Raw genomic sequence first — 22850 nt, forward strand, 5'->3', positions numbered from 1 at the left:
CAGCCCAAGGGGGAATGGAGCTCGCTTAGGAAAGACGCATGGTATCAAATTGTCGCCGTCCTTTCTGCTCTTGATGGTTTCTCTGTGCCTTTTCTTTTGTTAGAGCTTGCAAGCTACTGCTGCTTTTATTGTAAAATATGGATAGTAATTAAAAACCTGTTTCTTAAATCTCTATCAGGATTAACCAGAGAATGTTTGTAACCAGATGCATCACTATGCGAGTATAAAAGATGATGGTTGTCAAGGGGAAAGGATGCTTCTTTAGGAAAGCTTTGGAGAAGAAAGATAACTAAGCAAGACAGATTGGCTAAATCAAGGTTCTCAGTGAGTCAGTTGAGAAAAATCACCACTGCTTGGAATAAAAAAAGGATTAAGGAGATGGATTTTTATTGACTTCAAAGGAACAGATTTTTCTGCCTGTCCCATACTTGATTTCTGCATTTTGTTGGCTTAATAAAGCCAACTTAAATAAACTTTTTGCCAAGTCCATTTATTACGTATTGGCAGACAGCTGAGGGAGGCAACTTCCCCTGAATGAAAAAAAAATGCAGAAATCAGATTTACCAACATATGTTTTTTCTTTAGTCTTCAGTTATAAGATAGTTGTGAATTCATAGCCTAAGAAATAAAACAATAAAACAAACTGCAAAGTAAAACAGATGTGTCTACTCTCCAAATTTGGTACTTTCGTTTTAAAATTCCTCTTGACAGCACCGCACAACTGTTGCTAATAAAGGGATAGTTTGAAGTAATAGAACCAGAGTTAATTTTTCACATGTAGTCAACATTTAAAATAAAAAGAACGTTTTCATATTTTGGAAAATGTGATAAATATAGCAAAGAGAAATGTTACTGAAAATTTGAAAAGACAACAGAATTTCATAGATGTAGTGTTCAAAGGTTTACGATGCCAGGACTGGATCCTGTGTGGTTTCTGTACTAACCACTATAAATAGGAAAGTTCTATTCAAGTAAGTCTACATCTTTTCCTCATGAACAGTTTTTTAGAAAATCAAGAGGAAGATAGCACAGACCTACTTGCTATAATCTCAAAAATCATTCTGATTTATGGCAAGACCTTAGTCTTTTTTCAACTGGCACATTTGATCAGTAATTAAATGGAAAAAGTGGTAATATATGTGTAAGAAATCTTACAGCATCTCAGTGATAAAATATTTAAAGAGAGCCATCTCACTTCAATGGTATTTTAAATTAGTTGGATAACTGCATTACATTTGAAGATGTAGACATTAACCATGGGCCGTGTTTCGCTTTCATCACTTTTATCTTCCCTTTGTCATTTTTCAAAATTATCACGTTGTCTGCCAATACTATGGAAGTAGGAACTTAGGTGGGGGTTCTGAAGTGCTTTCAATCTGTGAACCTCACAAATTATCATCCTGAACCATGTATTTCATCCTGAACCATGTATTTACCAGAACCTCCTCAACCGCACACTCTTATTTGAGTGTGTTGACTGTGTCAGGAGCCTGGGGCGACCACTGAGTAACAAACTCCACGTCCCTTACAACTACGCCTGTTTATTGTCTAAGGAAAAAAGAAAACATAGCTTTCATATCAGAGGTAAACAGAGTTTGGGCCAAGAGTTTGTTTGTTTATCAAGAGTTTATGTTTAAAGAAGCAAGGAAATGGTAACTGGGTTCAGGGAGTTTCCAATTTGCATATGGAAAATACCCCCCTCCCAAGCGACAACCTTTTGGGGGGCAACTTTATTGAGATATGTGGGTAATTCACTATCAGGTCCCCAAACACCTGTTTGGCCTGTAACGGAACTGGAGTCACAGCACAGCCACCCTTGAAAGCTGAGCCCAAGTCCAGAATCAGAACCTGTTGTCTCAACCGCTCATGAGCTTTGCACTGATCTCCCTCCAAGTTTGAAAACTGATGCGTTCCGATCCCTGCCCCCGCCTTGAGCCTCTTTGATCCTGGAGGGAAATAAGGACTTGTGGGATGATCAGAGATCAGGGGCTGCGATGAGAGAGGACTGTAGCAGTGTCCTCTTGGTGGGAGATGAGACCGTGTTTACTTTACAGATGGAGTTGGTGAGAGCAAGTAGGACGTGAGCCCTCGGGGGACAACACTCTCAGCTGGAAGAATGGCTGGTGCAAAAGCATGAAGGCAAGAGAGAGCCAGACGAGGTCTAGAGTAGGAGGGGATCAACATGGTTGGAGGGAAGCCTCTAGTGTGGCCTGATGGCAGGAGGGGTGGGCAGGAGCCTGGCACGGAGGGCCTCAAGGCATTCTACAAACATGTAGGGAGCACTTACCATGTGTCGGGTGCTGAGGCTCTGGGGATGCGGTGGTTCACAGGAGGAGGGGCTGTGATCTTCACTCTGTAGGCACTTGGCAGGTAGAGCCAGATGCTTTTTTAAAAAGGAGTGAGGTGCGGGTAACATTAGTTGATTTGCTTTTCTGGTAGTGATGTGGTAGTGATGTGGAAAGTGGACTGGAGGTGAATAGGGCTGGGAACTCTGTGTTCTGGGGTGGTTTTAACACTCCACGGGGATAGGAATGTGCTGACGTAAACAAATCAGACGATGCAAGCCACGGGGTGTGACAGAGGTAGGAGGAAGAGGTCCTTCCTGCATGAGTCTCAGATTTCTGGGTGCTTGAACCAGAAGAGAAAACTCTAGAGGCGCAGTAGCCCATTAGTTGAGTCAAATCAAATTCTGGTAACAATCTTCCTCCCTTTCCTCCTAAAAGTCATTCTTTTCCAAACTTGATTTCTGATTCCATGAAAAGCTAATGATAGGACTAAAACTACATGTATGGTTGACTTAAACATTTTCCATTCCGTGGCCTGATTTTTTTTTTGTTTTCCTGCCTCGAATTGTATCCAGGAACAGATATCAATTGCTTAAGCTGGTTGTAAAAAAGAAGAAAAAGTAGAAAAATGTCCCCTCTTTCAGAATGTTTCTGTATATAGTATAGTAGGCTCTGGGGGCCCAGTCTGTTAGTAATATTTTCTTAAAGTCCTATTAAACTTATATAAATTATAATATATATATATTTATTTATATATATAATTTAAAATTTTTTCTTAATTATGAGAATATATAATTTGAGCCCTTTGATAACTTGGTAAAGAAGGATCTATTCTACATTGGCTTATCACTAACAAGGCAGAAATAAATCTCATAGAAGTATGTGGAATCATGATCCTCAAATAATGTCATTATTGCGTGCGTTAAAAGATGAACGGCATTCCCACAAACTTGATCTGAAAATAAATGCAGAACTGGGAAGTGGTCACCTGGTTTTGAGCTGCAGCATCCTGAGTAGTGTCATTCCACGTTAATGCCCACCAGGAATGTTAGTGTGGCCTAAGTGCTCAAAGCAGCGAGTCATGAGAATGTGCCAACTAAGATGTGACTCTGGCCTTTGGATTATCTCAGCCTCCAGACTCAGTGGCCAGATGCCGCTGGACTTGTTATACCCCAGGTGGCAAGAGGAAGGACTATAGGAATATTGTATCTTATTTCTCCTGATGAATGTCCTTGATCTGTTGTAAATTTTTCTCTTCTCTGACTTGCCAGTGTTTCTCAAACCATTCTTTTATATTCAGCTGAGTTAAAGAGATTGTTACTCTCTTTGAGGGGATTTTTCCAGAGTAAAAAGCAGCTAATATTTGCCCCAAGTATAGGCCCTCTCAGTGCACTGAAATGGGTGGAAGATGCTGCTCTGCTCTGCTTCTGTGTGGACGGTGCTCTAGACTGGGTCTCCGTTGGGGTTAGAAATTGCCCTTCACTTTTCTCTGTGTCCCAGGTCTCTACCACCTTGCACAGTAGAAGCTTAACAAAATATTACTGATGAGAAAGGATAGATAAATGGATTTACTTAATTTTAAATTCAAAACAAAACTTTTACCAAAGTAGCTTGTGATGTGGTTGTCAATAGTAGGTTGTCGTATCTTAAGTGCAGGTTAGTTTTCTGAGGCTGTTTTTTTTGCAGAGAACTCTCTAGCTGATACTTCCTCAAAATTAAATCATTTCTGTTATCAGTTTGCATTCTCCCAGTGTATAAGGGGAGATGTTCATTTGTTAGCTCTTTGGGAAAGTGAACTTGCAGAAAAACTAGAAAGAGTATTCACGACTAACAGTAGGTGATGAATGGCACGTCTGTTCCAAGCAGAATGCAAGATCATAGGTTTTCAGCCCCTGGGAGCTAATAGTAGTTGGGGAATGTTGTACAACTTCTTGATAGTGGTGGAATCCTGTCTACGCTAAAATGGCCGGATAAAATCAGATCTTTGTTCATCATGGTAGCTCTTTGTTTCACATCAAATTTCCAAATTTTGAATTTTGATCACACATCCAGGCAAGAGTCCTCCTCATGGAGGCAAACCCAGGGAAGATGAGTGGTGTTTGCCTTGGGGGAAATGGCTCAACTGGGAAAACCACTGCCTACGAGCTGCCCTACCAAACTGCCACCTGAGTCTTTTCGATAGAGAAGCGCTGAATGTGCAATGGGCATTAAGTCGAGAACAAAACTCACTGCAGAGTTGTTTGATTTCATCTCCAGATTTGGTTCAGGCATTCTTCAGTGTCAGGCCACAACTCCTTGACTTTAAAAAAAGTTAAACATGTTATCTCCAATGTAAATTAACATCCAAGCAATTGGTGAAATGTCCCAGGACAAAACGGTCTATTTGTGACTCGATCCACAAACTGGAAGGGGTTTTAAAAATGGAAGGATAACATTTTCAGGCCTTAAAAATCATGATTTGAAATCATGATTTGGAAGGAGAAAATGAAATACTTCTAAGGCAGAACAAAGTATGTTTCCCTGTGTCTGTTGTAGCTACTTTAAATATCTAAGGCTTAACCTTAAAAAAAAAAAAAAAAAAAAAAAAAAAGCTCTACGGTCGCTCTTGTACTTTTAATGAAGCAAAGGCTTTTTATCTATCAGATTAATAAACTAGAATGTCCATGAACACAGGAACCACATGTTTTCCTCCTAGCATACCACCTGACATATAAGTTTTTAATAAATATTTATTACAGGGCACCTGCGGGGCTGCTCGATGGTTGAGCGTCTGCCTTCAGCTCAGGTCGTGATCCCGGGGTCTTGGGATTGAGTCCCTCGTTGGGCTCCCTGCATGGAGCCTCTGCCTGTGTCTCAGCCTTTCTCTCTGTCTCTCATGAATAAATAAATAAAATCCTTAAGAAAAAAAAAAATAGAAATATGACCTCTCTGTGGTCACACTGCCTGTAATAATAAGTAAGTAAGTAAATAAATAAATATTTATTGCATTCATGAATGAAAGAAGGCTTCTCATTCAAACTTCTAAGTTAAGAAAAAGGTAATGGGAACTGGAAAAATTAGTAGCAACAACAAAAATACAGGCACAAAATTTGAAGAAATAGGTTAGCAAATGGATCCTATGGATAGGTATTAGAGAATTTATCTTTTTTAAAGAAAGTAAGGATATGTCCTCACATTATGAAAGATTCTTTTTTTTTTTTAATTTTTTTTATTTATTTATGATAGAGAGAGAGAGAGAGAGAGAGGCAGAGACACAGGCAGAGGGAGAAGCAGGCTCCATGCACCGGGAGCCCGATGTGGGATTCGATCCCGGGTCTCCAGGATCAGGCCCTGGGCCAAAGGCAGGCGCCAAACCGCTGCGCCAAAGAAAATAGAGACTAAACAGAGTCTTTCTTAGTGAATGAAATAATGAGTGGAATTAGATACTGATGATAGGCATTTAGGTTCTATTTGAATTAAGACACTCAGAGTGTCCGATACCAAAATAAGCTGTAGAAGGAAGTGGAAGCAATGCTTTCTTTGATAGTGTTAATAAAACATCTGCCGGTGGGTAAATCCCTTAGTTTCTCTCTTAACCTTAGAGATGGTCTCCCTCCCATTTTGTAGTTGTAAAAACTAGGTAATTTGCCCAACACTTTAAGGCAGCGCCAGATCTAGAACTAACATCCCCAAATGCTAGGCTGTGTTTTCTCTGCGGCATCACATTGTCTTCTTCAGTGACATTTGAACTCATCAACCAAGTATTTTCAAAATACTACATAAATACTATATAGGCAAAATGATGTAGAGAATTAGGACAATTACTGGAGGAATATAGACCCAAGAAAACCCCCCCAAAAACAAAACCCAAACTCTCTTGGATAAAAATAGGAACCACCAAATGTGAATTTCTAATCTTCACTGAATATACTAATTATAAAACTTTTAATTATAAAAAACTTTTTTAATTATAAAACTTTTTACATTGCTTGGCTTTGAAATATATCATAAGTTGTTTAAGTTGTTTTTGTTTGTTTCATGACAACGTGAACTCTGGGTTTCAGGGATTTAGGAAGTTTGTAGAAAGCATTTGTCTCATAACTTCAGTACCTCTCTCTCCAAAGAATTCCTCCTTATGGTTTATTGGTGAGTTTTGGCATTTTCTTTGGCTTATTCGCCGGACTTTAGGAAAGTTAAATGATCATAAGCCTTCATTACTTGTTTGCCTGTTTTGTCATCTATTTGAGCTCCTTATAATGTTAAAAGGAAAAAAATGAACAAACGTAACTTGATGACCATCCTCTTCCCTTTTGGTGGTTATTGGCAATAAAAACCCTAAGATAGACAAAGAGGAGCCGAAGATGTCCATGAGGTCTGGGAGATAAAGCTCCTTGGTGGGGAGAGTTGGTCAATTCTGCCTTCAGGTAGAACTTTCCACTCTGCGGAAGGACCTCACCATACTCTGCTCATGCATTATGATGTTGACATTGTTAATAGTAAATAAAATCGCCATGTCTACTGGCTGGAAAATGTGGATGAATTTAGTCTTCTAGGTGATGAAATTTGTTTTCAGCAAATGACTTTCCAGTAGGCTTAGTTTTTGATATCATCGGTAGTTTTTTCTTTATTTGAATTTTTTTTCTGGGACACCTGGGTGGCTCAGTGGTTGAGTGTCTGCCTTTGGCTCAGGGCATGATTCTGGGGTCCCGGGCACTCAACCCCTGAGCCACCCAGGCGTCCCTTGTTTTCCTTTTTCTAAGTGTAACATTTCTCCTCCTGGCTTTCAGTATCAGACCCTGGCCAAGACACGGTGTCAGAGCTCCCTGCAGAGGTGCCTGGGTGGCACAGCCAATTGAGTGCCTGACTCTTGGTTTTGGCTCAGGTTGTGATCTTGGGGCGATGAGATTGAGCCACACGTTGAGCCATTGTGGGGTCCTGCACTCAGCCCAGAGTGTCCTTAAAACTCTCTCTTCTTCCCCCTCTCAAATAAATCAGTGAATCTTTTTTTTTCCTTAAAGTTCACTGCAGAGTAGTTGGTAAAGCAAAATGGCAACAGGGAGATGGGCTTTGCGTGAACCAAGCCCAAGTTCCCACCTCTGTACAGAGCTTAAGGCTGGATCACAAACAGTCCCTTGTGGGGAACTGTCTCTGCTGTGACCACTGGCATACATACATATACACTTCGTTTGAAAAATGAAGGTTTTGAGATGCCTGGGTGGCTCCGTGGTTGAGCCACGGTTCTGCTTTTGGCTCAGGGTGTGACCCCAGGGTCCTGGGATCGAGTCCCACGTCGGGTTCCCCATAGGGAGCCTGCTTTTCCCTCTGCCTGGGTCTCTGCCTCTCTCTCTCTGTGTCTCTCATGAATAAATAAATCTTAAAAAAAAAAAAAAAAGAAAGAAAAAGAAAAATGAAGGTTTTATACATGGGTAAAGAATTGCAGAGCACCTGTTGATCTCACATCTCACGATAATAAGAGACAGCAAGGACCTGTAGGAATATTAGACACGCGGTCATTAAGGATGCCATATAAAAGATCTGTGTTAAAATAACCCTGAAAGCATGGCAGTTTGGTCAGGGTGCCTTAAGGGTGCCTCAAGGCAAGACTCTGCTTTCAGCAGGAGAGACTGTGATGGGGAGGTGGGTGGCGCAGTAGGTTAAGTGTCTGCCTTGGGCTCAGGTCCTGACCCCTGGGCCCTGGATGTGAGTCCTGCATCGGGCTCCCTGCTCAGCGGGGAGCCTGCTTCTCCCTCTGCCCCTCCCCACTTGTTCTCCATCTATCTCTCAAGTAGATAAATAAAGTCTTTTAATAAAGAAAAAAGAAGAAGGAAAGACTGTGATGACGCTACTGCCAGGCCCGGCCTATCCTGCCCTGTGCTAAGGGAGCCTGCTCCGTGCATCCCCGCCTCAGCCCGGCTCGCCGGGGAAGGCTCGCGTCACGCCAGGAGGGTGAAGGGAAACTGGGCGCCTAAACCACAGTAAGCTCGACCCCCAGGCCAGTGGTTAGCGTGGCTCTGCAGGGCCCATCACAGCAAGGGCTTTCAGAATCCACCTCCTGTGCCGAGGAAGTGCTTTCGCAGGATCGCTTGGTGTTCGGCCCGTTACGGGGTGGTCCTGTGAAAGGAAACCCCTTCTGGTGCGGCCTGGGCTCTCGACTCCCCTGCCCACCCTTCCCGAGCTGCGGAGCCCTAGAGGGAGCGCGCGTGTCCACATCCCCCTGCTCCCTCGCCTCCGGCTTCCGCAGGAGCCCAGGGATGTCCTAGAACACGCCCCAGGGATGTCCCAGAACACACCATGGGAGAAGGGAATGTAGGATGTCGCAAAAAGAAAGGATGAATATTTCCGCCCACTTCTCCAGAGGCCCAGCAGCTCGCCGGGTCTGAGGTTTCTTGCCATCAGACCAAGTGTCCCCCTTGGTGTGAGGGGTGGGGGCTGCCTGCGACAGCAACGGGAGCAGAGGGAAAAATGAATTTGCCTTTTGCTCTTTTGCAACGTGCAGGCCAGTTAATGAAAGAGGCTTCCAATTCGAGCAGAGACCGCTGGTCACTGATCAGACGCCGCGTTTGCAGCGCCTAAAGCGAAATGGACTGACTGGTCGCTTTATAAGTCAGGATGGGGGCACGGGCGCGGGTGCGGGTGGCTACAACGCAAGCCTACAGGTGACCTGGAGAAGCGACAGGGGCGTTCCCTTGCCTCAGTCTACCGCCTCCCGCCAGGAAAACTTCAGAAGGGTGGGACCCTAGCAGGAAACTGTACTTGTGCATGGCGATGTGTGTCCGGATATGAATTCGAGTTTTTAACCAGCACAACAGTGTGCGTAAGGGGTGGTCTTCACGCCGCAAACATCGGTCTTCCCATTATGGGGTAATTGTCCTTCCTGAGATTGCTCACGGTATTTGCTTCGTTCTCCCCTTCTTCTCAGTGCGATCCTACCCCCGCATGGCCTGCTGCAGCCGCTCCGATTCATACACCGGTGCGGGTGCTGCCCACACACACGCGCACACCCGCCCGCCCGCGCTCCCCGGCCTGCCTAGGGATGCGGTGCATTCATCTCACATCTTCACCCAAGTGCATTGGTTAAATTGTTGCTCATGAAGTCAGATGAGCAAAAGAGGCATCCCAGGGTTCTTCTGACAATTAGCATGCGGTCTCAGCTCTTACCTCCTCATATATGATATTCTAATTTAGGAAAACACTCACTAGACACTTGTCAAAAAACTATGCATATCTTCATACTAATGCCTGGCTGATATATATGCAGCTGAGGGTAATGCCGGCAAATAAGCATTTCCTAAAATTTATGTAATCATTTGAAATTCAGAGAAGATTGATTAGCATTCAGGGGATGCCACCGTTCAATATTTACACCATAGAGATTTGGCAGAAGCAAATAATGGCACATAAAGTTGATGCTTGTCTTAATTAAATGCAGTATAATAGGTGTTGTGTGGATTTTTTTTTTTCTTTCAGTGAGCAAAGCAGTTTAGCAATGACCAGATATAATTCATTTTGGAGTCCTAACTTTGAACTTAATCAATACGTATTTACAGCGGTGGAAGAGGTGATTATCATTTGTTATCTGCTGGCCCAGGAATATAATTGCCCAAATAGCATTTATTTAGGCGTATTTCCGAATAGCTTATGCCGAAAAATATTTATTATTTTTTAGCTGTTAACGCTAATATTGTCATTTTGCTAACTACTGCTATTTAGCGAGATGGTTTTTCAGAGATGTATGGGCCTGGCAGTCCGGGGCCAGCCAACAAGGAAGGTGACGTGACTGCTGACTGCTCTGGTTGACAGCCCCTCCCTGCCTTAACCAGTGCCAGGTGCTCTAACATCGTGGAATGAAGTGGCTGTACTAGTGCACGCTCAGAAGAAGGCTAGTTAGGTAACATAGTCCTCGCAGATCCTACACACCAGTGAACTGGACAGACACCCCAGGGCCTCGGGGTGTTTTCTAGAATGGAGTCACTCAGCGACTCCAATCTGAGGAATTTGTTACACCTTTTTTCCATCTTCCTGGTAAAATCCAGTGAGTCCAGTCTTGAGTTCTGGCCGTGTTTGGTTAAGAGGGTTACGTTCCAAACAGACCAATTCATGCCAGGAACCAGGAACAAATAGGAAGTTTAAAGACCTTTCGGGTCAGTTTGAAATAGTGAATTCCCCAACATCTGAGTGTCCACTTGGCACTCTGGACCCGGAGGACCCTTCTGGAAGAGGTACAGTGCATCAAGTAGGGAGTCTAAAACACGACGCGCCATTGCAACGCTGCATGACGAATAGGCCACTGCTTCTCTTCTCTTCCTTTCTCTTCTTTTCCCTCTTTCCCCCGAACCAATGCCTGCTCCGTCCACATATTCGTCTCATCTCTCCTATTTTGTCAATGAAAAAGTCTTTCTTGGGGCACTTGGCTGACTCATCAGTAGAGTGTGTGACTCATGATCTCTGGGATGTAAGTTCGAGCCCCATGTGTAGAGATTATGTAAACATTAGGGGAAAAAAAAAACCTTCCTAACCCTCGTGTTCTACAAATCTAACAGTGATCAGAGGCATGAAAAGAGTTGGGACACTGTGCGTGGGGTCACCAGGAGCCTCGGTAGGGGCTCTGGCACCTAACCCTCATGCCTGGGCTACCCAGGTTTTGTTGGTTTTTTAAAGATTTCATTTATTTTATTTATTCATGAGAGACACAGAAAGAGAGAAAGAAAGAGGCAGAGACACAGGCAGAGGGAGAAGCAGGCTCCATGCAGGGAGCCCGACGTGGAACTCGATTCTGGGACATTCAGTGGCACTAAACCGCTGAGCCACCCAGGCTGCCTGCTACCCAGGTTTTTGACAGAAACTTTGGCCTCAGCCTTGAACAGACACCAAACCCTAGAATTTTAGCAACCACCTCTTGCTTCTGAATAAGGAAACTGAGACTAACAGACACCGAGTGACCTGCGCATAGTCATGTGGAGCCAGGGCTCGCGCTGCAGTGCTTAGACCCCACACACAGGAACAGAGCACAGACGTGGATCTCAGTAATTACTGAAACAGCAGTTTTGCATCACTTTTAAGATTAGATGTAGTTTGGGAGGGGCTGGGCATCCTTTTCCACTAAATCTAAAAATGTTATCATTGTGATGCATAAAGATAATTTCCCAGAAGAGCCAAGCATGCACATTGCGTTTTAGCACGTCAGGGCTCCGCCGCCCGTGCCGTGTCTGGGTGCCTTGAACTTTGGAGGAGGACATCTGGCCCGCAGTTGCTCACACTCGGATTCTCTCAGCTGCACCGGGGTCATGGTGCTCTGTGCCATCCAGAGAGGTCAGTGTGACCTGAGTGACCATGCCGTCCCCACCTTGGACAGTGTGGCCTCATCCCTGTGGGGCACGGCCACTTTCTAGTTCTGTGTTCCTGTCTTGGTAATAAATAAGAATTGATAACGTACTTGAAATAATCCTTTCTCTCTGCTATTTGTCCTAAGAGAAAATGACCATTATACCGGTATTATTATCCATGTACGACTTCTTTTTCTAAGATTTTTTCATTTATTTTTCAAAGTTGTAGTAAAATAAATATAACATGAAATAAACCATTTTACCCATTTTTTTAGTGTACAGCTCAGTGACATTAAGTACATTCGCATTGTTTTACAACCATCACCATCATCCATCTCCAGAATTTCTTTCATCTTCCAGCATGAAAACTGCACCCATTAAATAATAACTTTCCATCCCCTCCCATACCCCTGCAACTGCCGTTCTCTGATTTACTTGCAGAAATTTTTATTTAGAAAGTACTCTTTAGGGCTCCTGGATGGCTCGGTTGGTTATGTGTCTACCTTCGCCTAGCTCATGATTCTGGGGTCTTGGGATCAAGCCCTGCATGGGCTCCCTGCTCAGTGGGGACCTTGCTTCTCCCTTTTTCCCTCCCCCTTCCCATGCTCACTCGCTCTCTCTCTCTCTCAAATAAATAAATAAAATCTTTAAGAGAAAAGAAAATACTTTTTACATATAATCTTAAAAGTTACAGTAATTTTACGGAACATGACTAGATTCAGAATTTGGCTGACGTGTCCAAGGAGTGGGTAGGAGTCTGGGCCCATGCTCCAGGCTGGGTTTTCTGATTCCAGACTTGTCGTCTCTCCGTACCACACAGGAAAGGAAGTCTTAGAGTTTGGATCTAGAAGAATAATACATGGTAGCAAGAGAGGAAAAGGGGAGGCATTCAGAACTAGTTTCCTACTGTCCATATGGCTGAGCGACAAAGATGGCAGGCTTGAATTTAGCTTTTTTTTTTTTTTTTTTTTTTTCTTTTTTTCCCTATTTGCATCCTTAGGTAACTTAGGTCACCTTGGTTTTCCCATCAGTAACATTGAAATAATAATGGCCCACCTAAAGATTGTCGGGAGAGGTTACATGCAGTAGTTGCTGTGAAGAACTTAGCACGACATCGAGCACATGGTATCAATAAATTATTATCATTCAAAGCATCCGTATTCATATCAGCTGACGTCCTAGAGGGAGGGTCCCTTATCGGAAAATACGTCTTCTCAGTTATGATCTCCAGTGTACAGATTATACGAAAAAGGCCTTCCTTGTGTCAGCAATAGCTGTTATATTAATTCAGTACCAAGTCATTGTTTAAAATCTTTGATCTACTAACCAAAGGAGCCATTATTGCCTTTGATATCTTGAAATATGTCAGAGGAAGCCAACTCAAGCCACTTCCCTTTATTGCATCTACCTCGAATCCCAAGATCAAACCAAAGTCAAATAATAAGTAATGAGTTTTCTTTCCAGGCTGGGGAGGCCCTAGATGATGATGAAGACCTGACAAGGTGGAGTGGCCAGGTGGACACCTGCCCTCTGGAGAACGTTTATGCCAGAAATTCTGCAACTCTTTCCCTCTAATTCTCTGGAATTAGAGATGTTCTAGAGTTAACCTTACCTTAAAAAGTTGAAGTTTTTACTTTTAAACTAATGCACAGTCTCTAAATCTAATGATTAGATAGAAATTGTGACTTCAGACATCCAGAATGGAAGGTTTCACTCAGAGGACGTGTCTGCTTCTTTGGGAACTGACGTCCTGGGGTGACTTAATTTTTCCAAGGCGATTGTTGGAACGTGAGAACTGCAAACTTTTAGAGAAATTAATTCTGTACTTTATTTAACACACTTTCAGCAAAACAATATGATGTGTGATTAAAATAATAATTAATAATTATATCATAATAATAACATTAGCAGATTCCCCCCTCCCTCCTATTACTAGCTTTAAACTCAAGGGACTGAGAGGTGGGAAAAGGAGTGAATACTGAAGCGTGAACTTGTGCGTGTTTAAAACGTTTGCACAGTTCTAAGATGGGGCACTTTGAGTCCAGAGTTCTAGGCTCTACCCCCTAGAAGTGGAGTAACAGGCACGGGGAGGGCTCAGCCGAGCACCTTCTCCAGGTTGTCTTCATCCTCACAGGGCAAACCTGTGACAAGCAGGTAGCCCTTCCTATTTTACTTCCCTTCTCGGAGAACAGAGATGTCAAACCTACACGAAATCCCCCGGCCAGGAAATAGTAGAACAGGGACTCCCACACTTCCGACTCCAAACTCCGGCTGTTCTCCACTACTCCACTTTTTTTTTTTTTTTTAAGAAAGATAATTTATTCTGGGAAAAATCCATAATTACCTAACATATGAAAAACTCCAGCTAATGAACTAGTTTCAGGAACAGGAGCGCATCACCTGGCTGCTCCGGTCACTCTTGAGCGAAGGCTGGGAGCCGATGTGCGCAGTGGCCTACAGGTAGGCACCGAGCCGCTCCAGCTGCCCACTGCTGCTTTTTTGATGAAGTGATTCAGTCTGCAAACCATCAAGCACTATACAGACGCTTGTCATTTATAAGGGAAACAACCCATTCTAAGTAGACCTCTTAGGAGGAAGCTGGAGGAAACCTGATCATTCTAGATCTTTCTTGAACGTCCCTTCTTAATGGTTAGCAGCGATGCCCCCTCACCAGCATCCCACTCAAGACTGCCCAGGGTGGTTTCATCCACGACTGCTTTCTATTTACCAGTTTTGGGAATGGGATTGCAAGTTTTATCACCGTAAAGTCAGAAAGCACTGTTGAAATTATAGGTACTTACTGTTCATGCTGACTCCATGCAGATTGTGATGTGAAGAAGCATCTGGTGTCCAAATTCCTATCTTCTTACACATCTTTACTATGAACAGAATCTGATTATTTTTTCGGAGATGCTCAGCTTGGATTAACAGATTCTCCATTTTTATTTTATTTTTCTTTTTCATATTGCTAGCTTCAAACTAAAAGGACGAGGCTTAGTATAATGAAAGAATAGGAAATGGAACAAATTTAACGATGAATTTGTGCATGTTTTTAAGTATTTTAGGAACGCCCAAATAAAAGTTTCAGCATGTAATCTTTAGTATGTTCTTGATACTCATGGTTAAGATAGAGTTTTACTAATTAGCGATTTCTTTTAAAATTACTTGAAAAGTTATTATTAGTCCTCACCACAAGAAACTGTAGGACAAATTGGATAAATTGGATAACCACATGTGCTGGCATTTCTCCAGGATGACCCATATCAAAAGGGATTGGGGTCCCATGAATACTGTAACAGTATCATTTCTAATTATAACTTCAAGGAACTTCCTCTTACAAAGAGGTAGCTGCAGAAACTTATCTTACCTAAGAATAAGGCTTTTTAGGATTAAAAGACATCTTAATTTACCTTTCTTTGCTCCATGTTCTGTTTTCCAGATTTCTAGTTTGATTCACGTAGCCCTGAATTCCTTAAGAAATCCAGAGCCTGAATCATCATTTTCACTGATCCGTAGTATTTCATTATATGATGAACCCCACAATGTATTGATTCATTCTCCAGTCGATGGGTATTTATTATGTAAACAATGCTGAGGGAACATTTTCCCACATGTCTTCCTGTCCATACATTTCTGGGTAACCTTTTTTTTGAATTCTAGAAATAGCCGAATTGTTTTCCACAGTGGCTGTGCCAAATTACATTCCTGTCCACAGTAACTGAGGGTCCCCAGTATCATCATCAATACTATAAGTAAATCCATTATTATTCTGTCTTAATTTGCCTTCTGATTACCAGTGAGATTAAGAATTTTTTTGTTTCTTTGAAGTACTACCCGTTCATGTCCTTTGCCCATTGGGATGTATGTCTTCTCTTACCGATTTGAAGGGACCTCTTCAATAGATAGGTAGATAGCTACGTAGGTAGGCAGGTAGATGGAAAGAAAAGATAATTGGCTTTTCATTTCATTTTCCTATGTATCTTTTCTATCAACAGAAGTAGCTGCATTCATCAATATTTTCCTTTTTGTTTGTTGCTTTTTGTAGCCTTTTTTAAAAAAAAAATTTTTTTAAAGATTTTATTTATTTATTCATGAGAGACACACAGAGAGAGAGAGAGACAGAGACACAGGCAGAGGGAGAAGCAGGCTCCATGCAGGAAGCCCGATGTGGGACTTGATCCCGATGTGGGACTTGATCCCGGGACTCCAGGATCATGCCCTGGGCTGAGGGCAGGTGCTAAACCGCTGAGCCACCCAGGGATCCCCAGTAGCCTTTTCTTTTAATTGGTTTCAGGTACACAACATAATGATTTGAATGTGTATATTGCAAAATGATCACCACAATAAATCCAGTTAACATCCATCTCCATATATAGTTACAATATTTTTCTTATAAGAAGATCTACTTATAATAAGATCTACTCTCTTAGCAGTTTTCAAATACACAATACAGCATTATTATCTAGAGCTATCATGCTGTACATTGTATCCCCAGGACTTATTTATTTTACATTTGTAGCTTCTTTAAGGAATCCTTTCTTATCTTTGGGATCATAAAATAGATCCACCTATAGCCTTTTTTCAAATATATCAAAACCTTGCTTTTCAAATTTAGATCATTCACGTGCCCAGAATTTATTTTTGTGTCTACTATGAGGGAGAGATCTGCTTTTTATTTTATTGTGGTTTTTATTTTGTCTTATTTTCCTCACAGGTAGTCAGTGCGCTTGTCCTTCCCACTATCTTTAATGCCACATTTCGTATATACTCAACATCTCTATGTGTGTGGGTCTCTTCTTGGACTGTATTTTATTCCACTGGTCTATTTGATTGTCACCGTGCTCTTTTCACGTTTTAAGTATTCTCATAAATCTTGATATCTGGTTGAGCATTTGTTCCACTTTGCGTTTCAAAATAATGATTTCTGTGCTTTGGCTTTTCCATATGAACTTTAGGATTGGCTTGCTGTACTTCTAGAAAGAAGCTAAATAGGCAATTTGAATAGAATTCACCGTATTTAGAGGTTAGTGTGGGGAGCATTATTATCTTCACAGAATTGAGTTCTTCCCCTCCAAGAACGTAGTTTATCTTTCCTTTAGTCATGTGCACTTTGGTACAGCTGCTTCAGTAATGCCTTGTCATGTTCTTCCAGAGATATCATTTGTTATTAATTTATTCTAATTACTTTATAGAATTTGTTATGAGTGCAAACTTATTTCTAGTATATCTTGCAATTGGTTAATATACATATAAGTAATTTTTTGAATATATATTTAACTTGTGTTTAACAAACTTGCTGAGTTCTCTCATTTGAACTACTTCCCTTGGGCCTTGGACAACCATAGTTGCAAATTCAGATTTATCGTTTGTCTTCCTGATTTCCTTTCCCTGTCTTATTTTGTTGACTAGACAGTATTGACTTGAAGCAGTGACAAGCACTCTTGCTTTATTCCAATCTCCAATGGGAATTCTTCTAAATTCTCACAATTTACTATGAAAAGTTTTGTCTATTTTAACTAGTTCTTTTTAAACAAAAAGCTATTAGCCCTGGTGATCCTTTATTTTTTTCTTTGCCTTCCATTTCAATAAATGCTGTTCTTCATCACTCACTTTTCTCTTCTCATTCTAGCTTCTTGAGTGGATTTTTCTTTTAAAATTGAGCTGTTCACAGCTAACAGTCCTATTTGGTGACCTATATTCAGTTCTAAATATTCTGCGATCTCTGTTGTGATCAGTTTTCTTAAACCATAATTCATTTACTGGTTTTAAAATTTAATGGGTTTTTAAATTTCTAAACAACTGGTCAGTTAGACTATCTTCATCTTTGGATTCTGCATTAATTGCAGTTTAAGGCTGTGCATATTATTAATTCTTTGAAATAATCATATTAGAACTTCCTTTGTGGTGTTATCTTCAGTTAATTTTCATAAATGTGGTCTATGTACTAAGAAAAAACAATCTCAGGAGCCAAGTTTTATTTACTTATATTATTCTTGGTAATGTAATATCATCTTGGTGGATTATTTCTTATATTACTATAGTGTCTCTATTTTCCCTTTTAATTCTCTTATCTTAAAATCGGCTGTCTGATATTAAGAGAGTTTTAACAGCTTTTTGAAATGAATATTGGCATGTTTTTTTCCTGATCTCTTTATTTTCAGCTTACTCACTTGAGTCCGTTGAGTTTCTTGTTTTCTATGATTTGGGTGGGTTTCCATATGACTAGAATTCGTGTGGGGTTTTGTTTGTTTTTTCTTTTAATCCAGTCTATAATCTCTTTTTAACTTCTAATTTTGACATTATTATAGACATACAGGAAGTTGCCAAAAAAGAAAAGTTGTACAGAGGTCCCACATTCCTTTCATCCAGTTTTCCCTACTAGTAATGTCTTATATAACTACAGTCAATATAGAAACTGGGAAAATGACATTAGTAGAATCCATAGAACTTACTCATTATTCAGTTTGCTTATATCACCAGTTTTACATGCACTCATTTGTGCTTGTGTTCGCCTGTAGTTCTTACAGTTTTATCACATGTATAGATTTGTATAGCTACCAACACAGTTGGTGTTGATCTATCACCAACTGTGACCACAACCACCAGTTGTGGTCTATCACCACAAAACTCTTTGGCACTCTCTTTATAGCCACACCAGCCTTTTTCTCCTTTCTTAACCCCTGGCAGCCACTAATCTGTTCTCCATCTCTGGAATTTTGGTATTTCAAGAACATCATATATAATCATACAGTTTGTAACCTTTTGCAATTGGCTTTTTTCACTCAACAATATTCCCTTGAGATCCATCCATGAGTGTATCTGTAGTTTTCTCCTTTTTATAACTGTATTGTATTCCATGGTATGGGTGCCCTACAATTTGTTTAACTCTTCATCTGTTGAAGGATATTTGGGTTGTTTCTAGTTTGGAGCTATTACAAATAAATGTTCTATGAAGATCATGAACAGGTTTTATAAGTTTTCATTTCTCTGGGTAAATGCCCCAGAATGCATTTGTATGGTGGTATAACAAGCACATATTAATGATCTGTTTTTTAAGAGGTGAGTTTGATCTGTTTGGTTTTTTTTTTTTAAGATTTTATTTATTTATTTATTTATTTATTTATTTATTTATTCACTCATTCATGAGAGACACACATGCAGAGAGAGAGGCAGAGACATAGGCAGAGGGAAAAGCAGGTTCCATGCAGGGAGCCCGATGGAGGACTTGATTCCAGGATTCCGGGATCATGCCCTGAGCCAAAGGCAGACACTCAACCACTGAGCCACCCAGGCATATTGCGAGTTTGATCTGTTTGCTGATTCTTTATTTGAAAATGATTACAATTTTGTCTCATCTTGAATGATAGTTTAGTTGGGTATAAAACTTCAGGGTGACAGTATCTTCTCTGAACACTTGAGAGGTCTGCTGAATGTCTACTGCCATTTCTTCCCAATGACTTTTAGGCTTTTCTCTTTATTGCTGATATCTTACACTTTAAGCACAAGCTGTCTAGGTATAGATTTATTCCAGAAGTACACATTTTTTTGGAGGGTAGTGGGATATTCTGTTATTCTGTTCTCATATTCTGCGTGAACTGCTCTGCTAACTCTTGTTTGACATGTTGGAGCCTCTCAATCTGTCTTCTGTGGTGCCCTTTTTATGCCTCTCACCCCACTACCCTCATCTTAATGTGCTGCTTTTTGTGTTAATAACATCTTCTAGGGGTACTTGGCTGGTTCAGTCAGTAAAGCATTAGACTCTTGATCTCAGGGTTGTGGGTTCAAATCTCATATTGGGCATGGAGCGTACCTTAAAAAGAAATCTTCCAATTCCCTCTTCAACTATATCTAGTCTAATATATATATATCTAGTCTAACATATGTTACATATGTATATATATATATCCCATCAATTCATTTTTTGTATGAATAATTATTGTTTTGTTTTAAAAATTTCTATCAGGTTATTTGTCATATGTACCTATTAGTGTTTAATTTTTGCTTGTGCAGTTACACAATTTATTATTCTTTTTAATGAATGGTGTCCCTTTATCTCTTGAACATTATTTTTTTTTAAGATTTTATTTTTAAATTATCTCTACACCCAACATGGGACTTGAACTTACAACCCAGAGATCTAGAGGCACGTTCTCTACTGATGGAGCCAGCCAGGTGCCCCTATATATATACTGAATATTCTGAGCAGACTAATTTTGAAGTTTGCATCCAAATCTTCCATAGAAACTATTTCTTCTGGAGTAAACTGAGGTCTTAATTGTTCTGTTGGCTTTTTCCTTAGCAGTACACATTTTGATGATTTTTCACATAATGATGTGCAAACTTGTATTGGGTGAGATTTTTGGTGGCTGTTAGTGTCCTTGTGTCTTTCTGTTTTGTTGCTTTTGTTCTCATTCCTTTTTATTCAGCATTTCGGTATTTGCTTCCATCTAACACAACAAGGTTCTGAGGTCAGAGTCAGGCCTTTATAACGACATTTAGGGCTCTGCACGTGGTGATTTTGGAGATAGGTAAGATCAGGTCACAGAGACAGCAGGCCACCTGCCTCAGTGCCAATCCAGGGATATATGTTTGCCCTGCTCCTTCCCTAGTTCTACGGTTTACAAAAAATAGGTAACTCAGACAGTAGATTAGGAATAGTTTCTCTTTTTTTGTAGCTTTCTTTCACAAGAGGGGCAGAGGAATAGAATGCTTGCTATAGCCCTGCTCTCTACCTTGACTTCAAACCAGTCCTACTTCTGGTTGCCTGATGCACAACCCTCTAGAAGATGGACTCCAGCTCCCATTCAGCATGACAACCTTGGCCACTGCCCTGCATCAATCTCCTGTTTCTCGCACAAATGTTGTTTTGGGGTCTATCATCATTTTCTCTCTTTATAGTTTTCTGTCATTGATGTGTTTGGAACAGAAAGGGTGTGCTACAATGTTAACTCCTGAGACATCTCAACTGAAGCCCACCAGATCTCCTCTCTTTCTAAAGATCCTGGCAAGCCCACAGTCCTCCACTGCACACACGCACGCGCACATGTGCACACACAGCTACAGAAAGCCGTAGCCCTATACGGTGAGACTCCGGCTCACCTTTCCGGTTCATGTCCCACCGTCCTCTACTCCCTCCCTCCTCAGCATGTTGTTTTCTGAAGCAAACTCGACCCTTTGATATGCCCAGAACCTGTGTTGCGTCTTACTCTTCCCCTTTTCCAGAAATGTCATTCAAAGCTTTCCACTGATGTTTCAAGCTCTGACAAACCCATTCTTTTCTCAGGGAGAGACTTTCCCAACTCCCTATTTGGGAAATCATTTTTCTCTCCTATTACCCCTTTGTGTTTTTCTACCTCTACTGTCCATCTGCCATAATCTAAAATGCCATTGTAGAACATCATACCCAGTCTCAAAGACTTAAAGTAAAGAGTATTTTTTCTTAAGAAACTACTGTGTGCCAGAAGGTGCCCACTGTGTACTTTAGTTACGTCGCAATCAATATGCAATTCCTCCAGTAATTATGATGTGAGCTAAAACTGGCTCATTTCATAGCTGAGGAAATTGAACTTGAGTAAGTTCCATAGGGTCAGCTAGTGGCCAATCTGGCTCACTCCATAGCCCAGCTTCTAGCCACCATCCCACATTGTTACACACATTTCGTATACCGAGGACTTGTGTAAATGCTGTTTTTGTTACTATGATGTGTAGTACGATGTTACTTTAGGCCACCGTTCATGGACCACCTGCCTCAGTATCACCTGGGTCCTTATGAAAAGAGCGAGTTCCAGGGGCCTCTTTCAGACCTACTGAATAGGAATATCTAAGGATAAAGCCCAAGAATCTGCATTTTGAACAACTCTTTAGGTGATTCTCAAGCATGTTGAGTTTTATTTATGTATTTATTTTTAAACGATTTTATTTACTTATTCATGAGAGACACGAGAGAGGCAGAGAAGCAGGCTTTCTGCAGGGAGCCCAGTGTGGGACTCGATCCCAGGATCCTGGGACCACGACCTGAGCCAAAGACAGATGCTTACCCACTGAGCCATCCAGGTGCTCCAGCATGTTAGGTTTTAAAAGTAATTTCTAAACTTAGATGGCTCATTAAAGTTGTCGAGGGGGTGTGGTGTGGATAATAATGGCCAGAATTTCCTGAATAATGTCATCATTTTAACAACTTTTCAGATGAGTCTGGAGCAGTTATTTCACCACACTTTGTCTGAAAAATACTAAACTATTTAAATGTCTTAAACTGGTGGCCCATTAATAAAATTTTGACCTTTTTTTTTTAAGAAGATGCTCTAACTTTTAAAATTAAGAGAACCACTATCAAATGCAAATTTCAGTTCCCTCTAGAAATTTGGAATGTTTTATCACACTAGGTCCCCCTGTTACAGGTTTCTGAGTGACTTGATGCCCCAAATAATGGAAGTGACTGCAAGTAGGGCCTGAGCATATATCTTCTAGTATATGCTATACTAGAACACAGTTTACCATACAGATAAGGATGTCTGTCCCGCTTTCAGAAGTTTGAACTTTCAAAACACATAAATTTATGGGATAAATATACTGCATAAATGATTATAAGCTTTACTAAAGATCATTATCAAATATAATTTCATTCTTCAAGAATTTATTGAATATACTATATGTAAACCCCACATACAAAACCTTGTACTTTAATAAACAGCACAATAAAAATATAAATGAAATGAAATTATAAATTTACTCAAATCTAAGATTTTATATTACTGTGTATTAATAAGGTTGCTGATTTTGTTTTTCTTTTTTTTTCTTTTTTTTTTTTTTTAAGAGAGAGAGAGGGTGGAGAGAGGCAGAGAGAGAATCTTAAGCGCTAGGCATGGAGCCCAGTGTGGGGCTTATCTCACAACCCTGAGATCATGACCTGAGCTGAAATCAAGAGTCAGATGCTGACCTGACTGAGCCACCGAGGCACACCAAGGTTGCTGAATATTAACAATGAATTTCCTGTGTTCTTAATTTACTTATAGAAATACATCCGTGAGGTTTGCACTGGTATACGGAGAATTCTTCAGTCAATATGAGCTATCTACAGCACTCCAAATGTAAATAAGGGAAAAGAATGGTTTGCCTTTCTGAATCCCTCCTCCATGGAGACTGTTGCTCTGAACACTTAACTGAGACTACTTTAGGAAATATTCTGTGGAGACAGGCAAAAGGCTCTATTGTGTGTTTGCTTTAACATGATACAGCTGTAATTTTTAACAGTCTATATAAATAG

General features: G+C 40.8%; 1 protein-coding gene across 5 annotated transcripts in view; it reads left to right on the plus strand.

The window, feature by feature from the left end:
• The window catches only part of NR5A2 (nuclear receptor subfamily 5 group A member 2), a 137664-nt gene that overhangs the window by 83098 nt on the left and 31716 nt on the right, over positions 1-22850 (plus strand). The gene's annotated exons all lie outside the window — the stretch shown is intronic.

The sequence above is a fragment of the Vulpes vulpes genome, chromosome 13 (genome assembly GCF_048418805.1).
Source record: "Vulpes vulpes isolate BD-2025 chromosome 13, VulVul3, whole genome shotgun sequence".
Taxonomy (NCBI): Eukaryota; Metazoa; Chordata; class Mammalia; order Carnivora; family Canidae; genus Vulpes; species Vulpes vulpes.